Source organism: Panthera leo, chromosome A2 (assembly GCF_018350215.1).
Source record: "Panthera leo isolate Ple1 chromosome A2, P.leo_Ple1_pat1.1, whole genome shotgun sequence".
NCBI classification, from domain to species: domain Eukaryota; kingdom Metazoa; phylum Chordata; class Mammalia; order Carnivora; family Felidae; genus Panthera; species Panthera leo.
This window is the reverse complement of record NC_056680.1, coordinates 30343107-30360290: the sequence shown is the minus strand read 5'-3', so window position 1 is coordinate 30360290 and position 17184 is coordinate 30343107.

Sequence of the window (17184 nt, the reverse complement as noted above, 5' to 3'; positions counted from 1 at the left end):
TCAGTAGACCAACTGGAGAGGAAGGCAGGAGACAAGTTTTTTGAGCTTGGGAGCGGCGGGAATTCACAGGGAATATAAAAACAACGTGCATTAAATTCTAGGCCAGATCTCCATAAAGTATATACATTTTCCTGAAAAAAGAAAGGAATTTTAATAAGCCACAAGCAAGGGCATGCTTGACTTGGCTATATTTTCTGTGGCCTATCATGTAAACCATCTTTAATATCGAGTTTCTTTTTATCTCCTACATTCAGCCAGGGCGTATACTCTTCTCTGCAGGGCACTTTGATGGAGTCAATAAATTGAATTTCCAGCATTAGTAAAGAGCAGTCAGAAATCATATCTAGGAAAGACTATATTCATTCCCATTCAGCTCTAAATCAGAGATTCATCAGGAAGGAGCTGTTTTGTTCTCTTTTATTTAATACTGTTTCCAGTGAGAGGTAAGGCATTTTCATGAGTTCAGTTTATCCCTGAACCACAGATTCCCTCCGTTGTTTTGGTCATTGGCTTCTTAATGATGACCTTTTTGTCCTGACTACAATGATTTCTCTCATAATGGATTCAATTACTCATTCATCCGTTCAGTGCAGATTTCAGAGTAAAATTGTGATAGAGGGGCACCTGGGTGGCTCAGTCATTTGAGCATCTGACTTCAGCTCAGGTCGCTATCACAGCTTATGAGTTCAAGCCCCACATCGGGCTCTGTGCTGACAGCCCAGTGCCTGGAACCTGCTTCAGATTCTGTGCCTCCCTCTCTCTCTGTCCCTCCCCTGCTTGCATTCTGTCTCTCAAAAATAAATAAACATTTAAAAAATAATTCTAAAAAAAGGTTGTGATAGAGACTATGCTGTATTGCTGGAGAGGTTCTCTAGTGGTTCTTAAACAGTGAATTTTTTTTAATTAAAAATTGTAGTTATGATTTCATCCCTGCTTGACCTGAATATTCTCGTTGCTTTAAACAAGAGTAGCTCCATGGACTGGGGTCCTGAAGTTATGTTTCTAGTGTAAACTCTTACATTACTTTCCCCTAGGACCTTAGATAAATCAAGCGGTCTATCTAGACTTGAATACCTTCATCTCTAAAATAAATAAGTGGGATAAAATGTTCTCTAAATGCTCTTATCCTTTAAAACATCAAATCAGTTTGTTTTTGTGATACAAATTCCTTATATTTATAGGACTTGTCCAAGACCTCCCAGCCTAGGGGAGTGAAAAGGAGAAATTAAAATATAAGCCTCCTCATATTCTCTGCCAAGCCAGAGGCAATATCCTGATAGGGAACTGATTAAAAACAACCTACTGACATAAGCTTTTAGTGAGGAAGGTGTTCTGTTCCCTTGTTTGGTTTGTTGAGTTAGGTTGAACTAATTGACACTATATAAATATTGAGAGATTTTATAAAACATATGGGTTCATGGCTTCTCTTGCAAAATAAGAAAATCTAGCAGTACTGACTTACATTCTCCTGTGTCAGTAATTGACTGGAGATAATTAGGAGTTATCCCCTCAAGTGATTGACTTACTCAAGTTTGCTGCAGTCCTCACTCTTGTCTCATATACAGGCTTTTCCTCCTTTATGTTACTTGCCTTGTCTATAAGGTAATGTGTCTACAAACCATATACAAAACCATAAATGTATACGTGAGTTTGTGTGTGGCATGAATGTGTGGGAGTGAAGAGGAAAGGAATATACTTTTCATATAGGATTCACAACCATATCTAAAATAAGAGAACAGGGCAAAAATCATTGATAGATTTAATCCCCATCTCAAAAGCAATTAGTGTTTTCGACTTAACATCTACTTAACATCATTCACTTTAGCAGAACAGAAATGGAAATGCCACTCAGAACTTAGTTATCGCTTCAATTACTCACCAACATTAGCTTTGTGGATATTTCCCCTTTGTTTTGTCCAATCCAGTAGACAATAGGTGTAAAAATACTTAGAGATAAAATGTGCAGTGCAAGCGTAGAAAGCTTGATTGTGAGAAATGATAGACTTCTCATTGTTAGAGACGGTTTTCTTTAGTGCCCATCGTTTTGTGAAAGGATCACACAGTGAAGGTGGATCACGTTCAGTCTCCTGCAACACTTTGAACTCAGAGTATCTTGCTACCAGCTCAGGTTGGTTAATTAAAGAAGGAAATAAGGGAAATGTTCTCATCTCATTGTTGTCTGTATTTCGTTCTTTTTAAGTGTGAGGCATTTTCTTTATAGTTTTACTTAGTATTTCACTCCTGGTTGATTGCAGTATAATTTAGTTTTTATCTCTTTCAGTCTTCTATTTTTCTTTTTCTCAACGGCAGATAAAGTAGTTAATTAAATGTTTATATTACAGATAGAGAATTCGTATAAGAGAAGAAATCACTTTCTTCTCATTTGAAAATTCACATGTTCCCTCTGGACATGTTTCTTCATTGTTCACATTAAAAAGTAATCATTAATTGCACCTTATTCTTCTTTCCTTACATTGTTTGGCTTCTTGCAGAAAAAAAAAAAATATTTCCCCATCACCACTCCTAATATCCCAGTAATGTTTAGTCTTTCCTGTCCTTGAGTTGCCTGAAGGAATTAAGATAAATTGATTAAAATATTATCCTTAACAGACTTTTAAAAAAAATCAGTTAATAGTCTTACAACAATGTGTTTGAAGCAAAGAATCTAAAAAAGGCATAAATTGAGCAGATCTCTTTTCCAATCAAGAAAATTTTTCCTTTAAGGCAGAGAAATACCCTTCCATCCATGTGAAGATCAGTCATTTGAATTCAGTGCAACCTTTCCCAAGATTATGATGTCTACTCCGGTGCTGAGAATTTCTACAAATGTTATGCCAGGTCTTAAAATATCCCTGGTCTTTCCTCTGACAGCTTGTTGTTCTGTACCATTTACTGCTTTCAAACAGTATTTTTTTAAAGAGATGGCAGTTTTTCTGAGGAAACATGACAGTATATATAAGACTTTCTCCCCCTTATCCATAGATAAGAAAAGTATCATTTGGAGATTGAGTTTCTTTCCTCTAGCATCTGAAAGATGAGTTGCTCACAATTTGCAATTATGTGGCTCAAGACAAAAATTTCACAGATATAGCAGTTAAAGCTGACTGGAGAAAAGTCATCGGTGACATTTCATGAGAAGATGCAGAATTCAACATGAAAGCAATATAAGGACACTGGGAAAAATTTTAGAAAGCACCACTATTTCTTTTCAACCTTTGTGGGATAATCCTTTCCTGTATATCAGTTTGTTTGTTCTTCCCTTCATTATCATAAGGAAGAATTTTTTTTCTGGAGCAGATCAGGATTTGCTATCAATGGGGGGGAAAAATGTGTTCTCAAGCTTTTGGTTCGTATGGATTCCTGTCCATCATTCTGGTCTTTAAATTCAGGGGATGCATCTTCTCAAGATAGAAGTAGAAAGAAAAGAAGGCAAATTATCAAAACAATAACAACAAAGTTCATCAAGATAATCAATATAAATAAAATGCATTAGAAAAATAAACAAATAAACAAAATCAATCTGATTTCCAGAATACTAAGTATCTAGAGTTTTGCTTGATGCAAAGGACCTATGTTCAGGCCTAATTTTTATAATATTGTTTCTAGTTATTTAATGACATTAACTTTTTTCTCCTGTATTCAACAAGTTAGATTTTATAAGTGAATTTTTTTAAAGTATGCTTTTTAATATAATTTTGACTATCCCCATTGATTCTATTTCCAAAACCATCAAGTGTTTATCTTTTTTTTTTTTTTTTTAAGTGGCAATGATGGCAAGGTCAGTATGACTGCAAAATATATTCCTTTAACCTCTTCCTTTTGTGATTCTCCAGCTAATTCGTCTTTTTTTCTTCATTTAAAAAATTCAGCTTTATTGAAGTTACTGAATTGAAGTTATTGAATATCTTACAATTACAAAATTGTAAGATATTTAGTGCACATTATGGTGACTGGAGATATATATATATATATATATATATATATATATATACACATACACATAGCCTAAGATTCCCTCCCCCATCTAATTAACATATCCTTCATCTTACATATTTATTTATTTATTTTATTTTTGCGTGAGAACATTTATGTTCTACTCTCATAGCTGATTTCAATGATATAATACAGGGTTACCAGCAAGTCACATGTGTTTTGTTTTTTTTTTTAATATTTATTTATTTTTGAGAGAGAGAAAAACACAGTGTGAGCTGGGGAGGGGCAGAGCAAGAGGGAGACACAGAATCTGAAGCAGGCTCCAGGCTCTGAGTTATCAGCACAGAGCTCGAGGCAGGCCCAAACTTACGAACATTCATGACCTGAACTGAAGTTGGACCCTTAACCGGCTGAGCCACCCAGGGGTCCCAAGTCACCATGTTTTATATTAGGTCCTCAGAGCCTGTTGATCTTAACTGAAAGTTTGTACCTTTGGCCAATTTCTCCCTGTCTCTACCCCTGCCTGTCCAGCCCCTGGCAATTACTTTTCTACTCTCTGTTCCTGTAGTTTGACTTTTTTTTTTCTTTTCAGATTCCGCTTATAAGTAATACCAGGTTTATTTCACAAGACCCATGCATATTGGCACAAATGTGGAATTTTCTTCTTTCTTATGGGTGAATAATCTTTCTCTGTATATATTACTTCTTCTTTATCCATTCATCTGTAAATGTTTATGATCTTAATGGGGACATATTTAGTTTTTTCTTTTTTGATTCAGAAGATAATATTTGGAAATAATCTTTGGAATTTGATTGATACAGACCATCAACCCATATAGCTGAGAACAGACTCTATTTTGGTCTGTGTATGAATCAGATACACTGACTAATAGACAAGCTTCCAGCTCTGTTAGTACCAACTTTTCTGATCCCTCTGAGTTCCTCTATATCTGTCTGCCTTCCTTCTAATTTTCCTTCCTTCTTTTTCTTTTCCTTTCTTTGTTTAACCAATGCTTATTGAGCACCTATTGTGGACCAAGATGTGAACAAAATAAAATGTTTACATCCCTGGAGCTTACTGTCCACTATAGAGGGAGACATAAAATAAGTAAGGTTTTTAAAAATTTATTTTAGAGAGAGAGCGCAGATAGGCGAGAGAGGCAGAGAGACAGAGAGAAAGAATCTTCAGCAGGCTCTACACTCAGTGTGGAGGCCGACCCAGGGCTGGATCCTATGACCCTGGGATCATGACCTGAGCCAAAATCAAGAGTCAGACAGATGCTCAACTGACTAAACCACCCAGGCATGCCATAAATAATATTTTTATGATGACAGGTTAAAAATGTGATTTTTTTTAATTTTATATATTTTTTTTAGTTTTTATTTCTTTATTTGAGAGAAAGAGAGAGAAGGAGCAGCGGTGGGGCGGAGAGGGAGACAGAGGATTGGAAGAGAGCTCTGTGCTGACAGCAGAGAGCCCAGTGCAGGGCTCAAACTCATGAACCACGAGATCATGAACTGAGCTGAAGTCAGATGCTTAACTGTCTGAGCCATCCAGGCACCCCAATGTGATTTTTTTTTTTAAAGTTGGAGCTCAATGTTAATGAATGATAGGGGCTGCTAGTCAAATAACTTATGGAAGACTTCATCTTGTTCATGAAAACAAGCAAGAGAAAAATAGGTATTGATATCATGGTATTAAAAAATATGAAGAAAAAACTTCATCTAAAACTGTACAAATTTTATAATATAAATCATTAATTATATATTACATAAAATTATATATAATTATATATTATATGGATTACATAAAATTATATAAAATGTCAAGATGAGGGAGAACATATTGTAAACAGTGTAGAAAAGTACCTCAAAGCATCTTTTCCATGAATATCAATCCAGACAAAATTATAAATGGTATATGTTCAACAGTTCATCTACCAAACATAGCAGCCTATTTTGCCTCAGGCAGTGTTCAAGGCCCCAGAAATACAGCAAACTAAACTAAGCTCTTTGCTTTGATGCATGGTTACTACATGCAGCTGCTCATGCTGTGCACTGCACAATTCTCAGGGACACATTCACATAGACAATGATGTGCACCCACTGGGGTTGTGCATCACAGCAGCTATGCTCTAATTATAGCATACATTCTAGTAAGCGGGGGGACAAAGCCTAAACAAACAATATCACTGTAAGTGCTCTGAGGAAAAAAATAAAATAAGGGGAAAGAAAATATTTAGGAAAGTTATTTGAGATTTTGTGGTCTGAGCACGCATCCCTTATAGGGTAATACTCAAGAGGAAATCATGAGGCTATCCGAAGGTAGAGGCAGCACTCCGGGGAGAAGGTGCAGATATTCTTGGGGAGAGGGTATATTGAAGGACTGTCCAAGAGTCCAGTGTGGCTCAACCAGAGTGAGGAGAAACAAGGTGGAGGAGAGACAGAGGGAGACATAACAGGAAGCTGCGTCATTCAAGTCCTTGAGGCCAGTGTAATAACTTTGGTTTTTACTTTGAGAAAGTTAGAAAGCCATTCTTAGTCTTTGACCAAAGGAGTGATTTGATCCGATTCATTATTTATCACAGTCATTTTGGCTTCTGTTTTAACAAAACCTTCAGAGGGGCCAAGGGCAGAAACCAGGAGACCATGGCAATAGGAACCCTACGACACATGATCATAGCTTGGGGCACAGGACAAGAGGAGGGATGGTAAGCAGGTGGACTCTCATGTAATTTGAAGGGACAGTAGGATTTGCTAGTGGATTACAGGTGGGACATTAAAAAAGGGAGAGGGGTCAAAAATGCCTTAAGATTTTTATCCTGAGCAACTGAAAGAATGGAATATCATTCGCTGAGAGAAGGAGAGGAAATCACGAGTTCTGATTTCCATGTGTTCTGATTGAGATGCCTGTTAGAAATGCAGGTGGACACACGTCAAGGAAGCAGCTGGACGCGTGAATATGGAATTCAGAGGAGATGTTGGTATTGGAGATAGAATTTGGAAGTTCTTGATAGGTAGTTAATATAAAGCTTTGAAGCTAATCCAGATCTTCTAGAGTAACTGTTCCCACTCCCTGGCTATACCGTTGGGATCACCTTGGGAGTTTTCAGAAAATACTGAGGACTGAGCCACAACCTGACTAATTAAATCAAAACCTCTGGCATGACAACAAGTCATGAATATTTTTAAAAAGCTTTCCAAGTGATTCTTGGGATTAAGAACCATTGACCTAAGAAGTCAGAAGAGATGAAGGGACATGTAGGAACTACTCCTTGGAAGACTCAAGAGCTCATAAGTCAGGAAGATGAAGAGAAGGAAGCAAAGAGAACAGTGACGTTGGTGAGTAAGATGTAGACCAGTGGTTGGAAAACTTTATTTGTAAAGCAAGTGGGGTGGGGGGTGGGCAGATAGCAAGTGTTTTTGGCTTTTGGGCCACAAACACTCAGGTGCTGTTACAAAAGTCTGCTGTTACAGCCTGAAAGAAGCCTTAGTGCATAAAAGAATGAACGTGGCTGTGTTCCAATAAAATCTTATTTACAAAAGCAGCTGGTGGGGCCACACGTAACCCATGGACTGTAGTTTGCCAACCTCTCATGTAGAGCCTCACACGATTAGTCTTGGTGGTCTCCTGGTCAGGCCACGATAGTGGGCCGATGAGGTGAGAATCAGCAAGGAACCCATGAGTTGTGTGTGTCCTGTCTTCAGCGACATTTATGAAAATATCAAAGCCATTGGAGGGCCGGTCGCTGGAGCACGTAGAGTTCCTTGAATAGTTAATTTTTTTTTTTTTTTTATTGAATCACTTGTGCTTAATAGAAAGCTCATAGGTCCAGGTCAGTAATAGGTGTGGGTTTTTATAATTTCACCACTGCCTTTTTAAAGTAGTGTATAAGAAAATGAGAAAATGTACAATCTAAAGCAAATCCATTTAACACCTTGGTTAGTGTATTCCCTTTAATGTTGAGTGTGGTGCTGTTCCAACGGGGGTGAGGGTGCATCATTCTCTCAAGAGCTCCTGTTTGGTGTTACCCTGGAGAAGTTTTATTATTCTTCTCACTGCACTGGTTAAAATGAGGCACAATGTACTTCCTCTTTACGGGCTGCCCCACACACAAAGGGTAAAAGTATATTATGAATGTTAAAACTAGAAACGCCTTGGAAAATTATGAGGCACCTGCTGAAAATACAACTTCCCATACAAGGAAAAAAAATCACAAAAACAGTTCTATGGAGACCCACACTTTTGTTTTCACTGGGCAAGCATCAAGATCATAATGATAATTGTAGCAATTTACAGTTTCATAGGACTGTAATTCACATACCCCAAAGAGTAGCCCCACTCCATCTGGGGCCCCCCTCTTGCAACTAAAAATCTCTGGACTTAACATAATAAACAGTACAGGATGACTTTGAAAAGTACGAAGAAGAGGGCGGGCTGCCCAAGGACCTTGGGAATTGAAGAATAACATATCACTGAGTTCCTTGGACTCCCTTGTTGGCTTCCCTACATCCATATATCAGAGCCTTCAGCTCTGAACTACCAAATATTACAGACAAAAAACTCCAATAAAAGCCTATTCTCCTAACCAAAGGACCAGGAAAAGAGCAGACTAGCAACAGAAAACCTTTGGGTAATGACCACCCTATGCTAACCAAACACCAACAGAGCAAATGCACCCTCTCCAAAGTCACCCCCTTTCAGGGTTTAAAGCAAAGTCAGACAGAGAGCTGAATACCCATCTAAGCAGCAAGCAGCACTCTGATTCACTGGGCCCAAGTTGATGTCCATGGGGCCAAGGAGGAAGCTGATTTTCTGTCCCTTTCCTGGCCTGGTAGAAGCAGGCAGCTCTCAAATTCCCCTGTCAGTGGGTCACATCACCCCATGCAAGGACCTTGGTTCTCACTGCTATCATCACCATGGATTAGTTTTGCCTGGTTTCGAGCTTCGTATAAATGGAACTGTACAGTGAGTGTTCTTTGTGTATGGCTTCTTTTATGTAACAAAACATTAATTTTTTTTAATGTTTATTCATTTTTGAGAGACAGACACAGAGTGTGAATGGGGGAGGGGCAGGGAGAGGAGACACAGAATCTGAAGCGGGCTCCAGGCTCTGAGCTGTCAGCACAGAGCCTTGATGTGGGGCTCAAACTCACGAACCGTGAGATCATGACCTGAGCCAAAGTTGGATGCTTAACCGACTGAGCCACCCAAGCACCCCAACAAAACATTTTTAAGACTTATTCAAGTAGTTGTATGTATCAATAGTTAGCTCCTTTTTTATTAGTGAATAGTGTTCTATCATGTGGATAGACACAATTTGCTTATTCATTCTTCTGTTGACGGATATTTGCGTTGTTTCCTGTTTGGAGCTGTTATTAACAGCTACTATGAACTTTCTTGTACAATCTTTGTATGGGCATAACTGATTTTGATGTGATCATATGGATGACATTCCAGATAAATAGCAATCTCCTGGTGCATTCATCTACTTAAGCCATGTCTTCTAGCTAAATTAACCAGATAATTATTAAATTTTAACTCCATGCTTTTAAAATCAACCTCAGTAGGGAGAAAGAGAATGGGGGAATTGGGTGGTATGAACACAGTGTGATTAAAAGACATTTCAGTTCAGGGGCGCCTGAGTGGCTCAGTCAGTTGAGCATCTGGCTCTTGACTTCAGCTCAGGTCACAATCTCGAAGTTTGTGGGATCAAGCTCCACGTTGGGCTTTGTGCTGACCATGCAGAACCTGCTTGGGATTCTCTGTCCCCCTTTCTCTGCCCCTCTCGCACACTCATGCTCTCTCTCTCTTTCTCAAAATAAATAAATAAACTTAATAGAATACACTTCAGTTCAGAATGACTATATATAGATTTATATTTCATTTATTCAACCCACTTATTGAATCCAATTAAGTAGCAACACTTGGGATGCATTGAGTGCCATCTTTGCTGCTGACGCCCTCACAGCCAAGTCACTTGATAGCATAAAAGTTTTAAAAGATTTAATTTGAAGGAGTTGGGGGATTAGGGGGACATCTTACCGAATGCTTCGTCTTCACATATTATTTTTTCACGAACCTTTTCTAAAACTGGAAGTGATGAAATTTCATACTGCACAAGGAAACTGGTAAGCTTTTAAGATCAACAAACCTAAGGGAATGATAAGAATTTAAATGGTCTCCATTCCTTTTTTTTTTTTTTTAAGTGGTCTCCATTCTTGAGAAAGTGCAAGGTGATGTTATGTGATGGGTAGAATGTCAATTCATCATTTATGGGCAATTCCTAAGATATTCCATTCTTCCCTCCATGAAAGAAACAGAGAAAGAGAGTAATAGGCAAGTCATTTTCCCAACAGATCCGATGACATAGAGAATCTATTCTTCCTAACGATTTAGAAGCCTACCGCGCCTTACCATAATATAACCAATGCCACCCATTGCAGTTAGATGAGAAAATGGGAAAGCAAGATTTTTTTTAAATAATTTTTTTTAAAGTTTTTTATTTATTTTTGAGACAGAGAGAGACAGAGCATGAGTAGGGGAGGGGCAGAGAGAGAGGGAGACACAGAATCTGAAACAGGCTCCAGGCTCTGAGCTGTCAGCCCAGATCCTGATGCGGGGCTTGAACTCACAGACTGTGAGATCATGACCTGAGCTGAAGTCGGATGCTTAACCGACTGAGCCACCCAGGAGCCCCGAAAGCAAGATGTTTTGATTTGTGAATGCCAGTTTATACTTGCAAAACTATATTTCCAAGTAGAAATTGGGATGCCTAGAACCTGTGACCAAGAGAGGGGGAAAGGCTATTAAATAACGTATCAGGAAAGTGAACCCCTTTAATAGCATGATCCCAATTTCTATCTTCATCCATAATTTTTAGTTTCATCCCTGCACCCCTCCCTTTCCTAGGGTCCCATTAAGCTTCAGTATGGCTAATGCCCTAGATTCAGAGTTTACCTGGCATTTCTCTGAAAGCCTTGGTAAACACTCATCTATAATGGTGATGTAGGTCCTGCAGAAGAGACAAAGGGCCTCCTGTTAGATGCTGCTAAGTGCTCATCATTATTATTAAGAGAGACATGGTTCAGCTCTAAGAGTCCTACAGAAAGGAACCTAAGCACATCAGGCAGCATTTGTAAAGCGTTTACACTGATTAGGCTGATTCTCAAGGGAACATTAAAGGCGGAACTTGAATTATCTGTTTCTGAGGAAGTCTGTGGACTCAAGTCCCCAGTTGCTTTCTTCTGACCTTCACGATATGCTTTTCTATTGATATTATGAATCTCCATGTGGTAAGTTCACTTGAAGCACAATAAAGTCTTGATCAACTAAATTAAAAATTGACGTTGCTTCCCTCTCCTGCATTCTGCAAATTGCCTTTTGCCCATTAACCCAGTAATGGTTTCCCTTTCAGTTTCCATGCCTTTGCAGGTTTTGGTATCTCTCTGAGCCCTCTCTGCATTCTACTTGTATGTTCTGCATCTGGACTGTCACCTTCACGGTGGTTTTTGCTTATTTGTTTGGTAGGAAGAAAATTCTCCAATTGTCTCAGCGGAGAAGGTATCCCGTATCAGATAGGTGTATGGATGCCATTCCTTCGCGTGTAAAGCCCTTAGGTACCACTGTGCCACAACATCTTAGAATACCCATGACAATCATTTGAAATCACATAAACATTTTTAATCTTCCCATTGAGGAATTACATGGTAGTGAGTCCTCTGGACACTCATGTTGGTCATAGGTGCTATAACTGATTCTTCCTTTGTTTTTTTTTTTTTCTTTTGTTGTTGTTTTCAAGTTTATTTTGAGAGAGACAGAGGCCACGTGAGTGGGAGAGGGGCAGAGACAGGAAAAAAGAGAGAATCTCAAGCAGGCTCCACGCTGCCAGCTGTATAGAGACTGATGCGGGGCTCGAACTCACAAAACCATGAGATCATGACCTAAGCTGAACCAAGAGTTGGGTGCTTAACTGACTGAGCCACACATGTACCCCACTTGTTCTCCCTTCGAAATCTCGTGTACCAATGATGTTTCCAGTTACTACAATATGATATCTGTTAAACCTCTTTTCTAAGTCAAATGTTGTTTAAAGGTTATTATGCAACCATTCCAGCCTGAAGGAATCTCATTCTTCCTTCTTCTTTATAATCTCTAACAATGGATAGACTGGTGCAAACTTGAACCTGAATCTAGAATGCAGAGAACCCCAAATATTACTGTCCTTTCCCCCCCTAAAGGTAAGCTTGAGACTGGGACCGGCACAGTTCCTGAAGATTAGCTCATGACCATGTGTTTGTTTGATTCCAGGTTTTCTGACCAAGCCTGAACTGGTAACTGGCCCTGTTTTACCTATTGATTCTGTCAGATAGAAATTTTATTTCTACCGGGTCTCAATTACTACTGAGCAATTTACAAAATGAATATGATACATGGCACCATGAGGTTTACATTCTGGTGAAAGAAAAAGATGAGAAAGAAAAAGAATAAATCTATAATATACCACTGGAGAGTGGTATGTGCTATGAGAAAAATAAACAGGGTGACCTGGTGGAAGGTACAGTCCCCTACTGTAGATACAGTCAGAGATGATCATGGGCTGTTTCAAGAAGTAAGTATAAGGGAAAACACTGTACAAATAGGCATTTCATTGTTATTTTATTGACGTCATCTGATTTTAGGGCACGTACCAAACACAGTTATTAGGAAACGGATGGCACACTTAAGCGATGGTACTGAAGAGAGTTTAATGAGGGATTACAAAGCTGTGGGTAGGATTAAAAGAAATTGAAGAGGGCTAGTGATGGTCCTTCTACCACGTTTAGGCATGGAGGCCCAAGGAGAGGGAGGAGTTTTTGGAAGTTGGAATGTGTTGTTATAGTTGTAAGAGAGATGCTCAGCAGAGGCTGTGGTTTAAAAACAACAACACAAACAAACAAACAAACAAACAAAACCCAGCTGGATCATGTCTCATCAGAAATACCCCCAAATCATTCTCTTCCTGTTTTCTAACCTCTCCCATTGCCCCATAATTAGTGGAACCCAATCAGAAGCCAAGGGGCGGGGGATCCTGAATGCTGTATGCACAGGGACCAGCCTCCCAAGGTGCAAAGCCCAGTGAAGAAGGGTGGAAATGTGTACAGAGGGCCAAAGGAAAATAGCCATTATGAGATATAAAGAGCTGGGTTGATGTTGCTGCTGCTGATGATCTGCCATTGTTGAAACATCAATTAAGGGAAATAGTCACATAAAGGATGCAGGAAATCAATACACAACTAATGTCCCACCATAAAACTGTCCTAGGCAGGCAGGAGTTTCATGACGTAGGACCACCAAGACTGTCTGCCTTACAAAAAGATACAATAGTCTTTGTAACTCAACAACCAGCAAATGAAGTGTCATCCTATAGCAAATCCTGTTATAATGAGATCGTACTCCGCAATATTTTTAAAAAATCAAGGCATCTTGACACTTATAACAAGAGGACACCAACTATTTCAGTGACTGTGACATTCAAGATGACCAGCTTTTGGTAGTTTAAGCTCTGGTTTGTCCTGAATAAAACCAAAATTGCCTTTTGGCTGGTCTTGCATAAATTTGGATTTCAGGTAATAAGTGACAAGATGAATTTTCCTTTCTAATCAAGTCACTTGTCATCCTTCCATCCACCTTCCATTACTTGTGCTGTCTTTAGTGTTCAAGATCTATCTCTATTTATATACCAAATTATGGAAAACTATATAAGGGATAGAACGAAATTTTCTTTTCTGGGTGTTTTTCCATATCCTCTCAATTTCAAAGTCATACATGTATGGCTTATTTCACTTCAAACCAACTCCACATATTAGCAAACATTTATTGAATGTCTATTCTGTTTAGACAAAAACCGCATATGCTAAAATTACCTATGAATTCTCCTTACTCACCCAATGTGTACCACACTGTATTGTGACTTTTGTGTTTACAGCCCTATAGCAGTTTACCTATATTCTCTTTACTCAATATTACTCCATGACTAACAATAAGCACTTGATTTTTTTTTCCCTTGAGGATATTGATATTATTATGTCAAGACCTATTTGCCTGGCCACTCCAGCAGGTTTACTTACATCCACCGATTGTTTAAAATAACAAGTGTAGTGGTGACATTGCACACTAGCCTGCAAGTTGGGTTTGCCTGTGTTATGACTCCACTGTGCTGCACCAGGCACCAGGGAGACAGCTGAGATGATCCTAGTGCACTTGCCAAATTCAAGGGCATCCTTGAATGTGGGAGGAAGCCTCATGGGGGAGAAGCGTAATGAAAGCACAAGGGAGAAGGCAGCGAATGTCTTAAGTAGAGCAGAGGAAGGGGTTAAATCTGAGGGCTCTTTGAAGGGCTAATGGGAGCAGAAGGCATTTGAGCAGGGACTGAAGAGAGAGGATTTCAAGGGGACTAGGATTTCAGAGGTATTCAGGGCAAGTGAAGATGTTGGAAGTTGCTACAGCAAGGGTAGAGAAGCAAGCCTGCTGCAGTGGCAAGAGTAAGGCCAAGAGAGTAAAGCAAAGATGGATGTGAAGCCCCGCTCTGCCTCTGTGTGACCTTGGGCATTTCACTCATGAGATGCCATGGCCTCATTCTTTGAACTGGGAAAATAGCACTGTGTCATAGGAGGGTTGTGAGGCTTAGATGAGCTGAGGTGTTCATTGAATACTAATACCCTTCCTCCGTACTTCACTTTTGTTCTGAAATCACCTCCAAAGAAGGCAAAAGAAGAATTTGAGTACTGATTCTCAAAATACATAGTAGGAATTAATATGTACATTGAGTGTTTAATATATGCCAGATGCTGAGTTAAACATTCTGTAGGCATCCTCTCTCTGAGTTGTGTTCTCTCATCCTGCCCATTTTGCAGATGAGGAAGTGGGCTTCAAGAGGGGAGATAAATGCCCCAAGACTAGCAGGCGGTAGAGCATGAATTTTCAGCCAGGTGGTATGGCTCCAAGGCATGTGTTCTTAAATGCTGCACTAAAGTAGGCCCTGTTGAAGTTCACTCATTAATTCAGCACAAACTCGCTGAACATATAGTATGTGTCAGGACTGCCACCAAAACAAAGAGACAAAGTCTTCATGAGGCTCTGGTCTGTAGAGGAAGAAGCCCAATAAACAAGTGAATTGTATAATAATTGGAAGATGGTAAGTGCCACAGAGCAAGAAAAAGCATGACCATCGGTAGGGAGTACGGTGGGAGGTGACAGTGTTTAAACATGGTGGTCCTTCGAGGAGGGCACTTGTTGGGATGAGCACTGGGTGTTGTGTGGAAGCCAATTTGACGATAAGTTATATTGAAACAAACATGGCGGTCTTAGGAAGAGCTACAGAGCAAAGGTGGCATTGAGCAAAGACTTGAAGGAAGTAAAGCAGGGCCCTTAAGGGTTATCTGGGGGTCAACAAATGAAAGTGCCTTGGGGTCGGAGCAAGGCGTGTTACAGAAACAGCAAGGAGGTCAATGTAGCTGGGGTGGACCGAGTGAGGAAGGGAGCAGCTGGCCACAGCTTGTAAGGCCCTGCGGCCCTGTAAGGACTTTGGCTTTTCTAAGAATGAGCTGGGAGCCATGGGTGCATTTGAGGCAGATAAATGGCTTCGTATATTATAACAGTATCCATGTGCCCATGTTTTTGAGGCAGGTGGATGAGCATACAGGCTGCGACAGCCACCCAGGCAAAATGAAGATGGTGTCAATGGCAGAGCAGTAGCAGGAGTGACAGGTGGTCACATCCAGACACACCGTGAAGGTGGAGCTGACAGGGTTTGCTGAGGCATTAAAATTAGGGTATGAGAGAAAAGTGGAGGCTACGAGGAAGCCCGGGCTTCGTTAGCTTCCATAACCAGATGGTTCGATGGCTCCCCGCTCACCACATTTTCTCTCCCACTAACCAGCGCACTACACGAGGAAGAGGATACCACTCTTCTAGGTCTTTCACATTTGGGGTAATAACCCGGTGACTGTGAAAATAAGGCTCAGAGGAACACAGGTGTGCCTGTGCAGAGTGTCCATAGTGCCCATGAAGTTGGGGGTCTTTGCTGCTATTGGCTCAAATACAACAATAGGCTCCTTTTCCAGGCTCCCTAACACACACAAAACTGTTTAGTCTGAGAGGGAATGGGAGTCCCTGGCAGAACGTGGAATATCTATCTCGGGAGTTCTGCTACCTGTTTTGCTCTAATGACTAATTTTTTTTTTTTTTTTTAAGCTGCAGAAAATATAAAGGCATACCAATTCACCACAAGTTTCCCTCTGCATCTGGGAAAAAGCTATTTCCTTGCTCCTAATTTCTCCTTTTCCCTCTCTGCCCAAATACATGTATTTTGTCCTTGAGGAGAAGCCTGGGGTTTTGAATACATGAACATGTGATCCTTAGCAACCACCACAAATCAAACAGGAGTGATGCCATGTTTGGACCAGATATGATTTCATAGAGATCATCAAGTGAGAGTATCTATCTATCTATCTATCTATCGAGACAGAGAGAGAGAGAGAGAGAGAGAGAGAGTCTGGTTCTCCCATTTACCTGCTGTGTGACCTAGGCCACATTAAAGAGAAACTAGGAAAGCTCTTTCGCTTAACTCTGTCATGGGGACATTGACAACACCAACCTCTTAGGGTTTTTATGAAGCGTGAAGTAAAGCATAGAAGTCCCTAACTTAGGGCCTGCCACATAGAAAGGCCTCAATAAATATTGTCTGCTGTTTTATTATGAGTCTGATTATATGTGTAATAAGCTTAATTAAGTGCTTGCAATAAAGTAGATGCCCAATAAATGTTAACCCATGTCCCTTCTCTCTCAGTAAAATCGGGTTCCAAGTCTTCCCAAACTGGAGCAGATTATAATGATACATGGAGGGAGGTGCCCAGTGGTACCAGACAGCTCAAGAAGTTTCAGGGCTGAGTGGCAGTGAGGATGATGAGCAGTGGACGTGTTCCGGGGCATAAGATGAGCACCGCCTGGTGACTGATCAGAACTGAAAGGTGAGTGCACATACCTTCTCCTCTTTCCGCCCAAGAGCCAAGCGCTTCTGCACATTGCAGCAGCTGTTGCCGTCATAATCTGCCTAGTAAACAGCAATGAAACCCTCAATGGCATGTAATAAAAGTTAATTTTTGCTTGTGACTGTACTCAGCTGTCAGGTAGCCCTGCTGGACTGGGCCAGGCCAGGAGAACCTCAGCTAGGCTTGCTCATGCATATGCAGGAAGGGCCTTCTGGGGCC